General features: G+C 39.9%; 1 non-coding gene across 1 annotated transcript; it reads left to right on the top strand.

Moving 5' to 3' along the window:
* Positions 1 to 305: 305 nt before the first annotated feature.
* LOC131247597 (small nucleolar RNA R71) lies at positions 306 to 412 on the top strand. The gene has a single exon (XR_009171874.1). It is a non-coding gene; the product is annotated as a small nucleolar RNA R71 (small nucleolar RNA).
* Positions 413 to 677: the final 265 nt, after the last annotated feature.

The following is a 677-nucleotide window of genomic DNA, read 5'->3' on the forward strand; positions in this document are numbered from 1 at the left end:
TCCTTATCCTTCTTAAATTTCATAGCCTCGAGTTTCCTTGTGAGACTGGCCACTTTAGCATTTATATCATCTTCCTCTTTCAAGAGATATATCCCACCTTTCTCCTTTGATTGAGTAGGCTTAGACATGTGATAGTTCTTGGGGAGATGTCCCATGATTGTACGGTTTCAGCGAGTTTGTCAAAGTAATCCCACACCTCATCGACATCTTTGTTCATGAATTCCCCATTGCACATTGTCTCGACGAATTGGCGCATAGAAAATGTCAGTCCTTCATGGAAGAAATTTGTTATGCGCCACATTTCAAAACCGTGTTGTGGGCATGAACTGACAAGATCTTTGAACCGCTCCCAACATTGGAAGAATGTTTCATCTTCCTTTTGGGCGAAGTTCATGATCGACTTTCTGATAGTGTTCGTTTTATGATATGGGAAGAATTTCTTTATGAACTCCCATGTCATGTCATTCCATCTGCCAATAGATCGTAGGCATAGTGAATGTAGTCACGTTTCAAGGAGAAAGGAAAGAGTTTCAGCCTAATTGTGTCCTCAAACACATTAGGAAAATATAAGTGGCAATGATCTCGTCGAACTCTTTTAGGTGTAGATATGGATTTTTAGATTCAAGTCCAAAGAACTTTCGAAGGAGTTGGATCACTCCTAGCTTGATGTCTATATT

This window comes from Magnolia sinica, chromosome 5, assembly GCF_029962835.1.
Source record: "Magnolia sinica isolate HGM2019 chromosome 5, MsV1, whole genome shotgun sequence".
In the NCBI taxonomy this organism is placed as follows: Eukaryota; Viridiplantae; Streptophyta; class Magnoliopsida; order Magnoliales; family Magnoliaceae; genus Magnolia; species Magnolia sinica.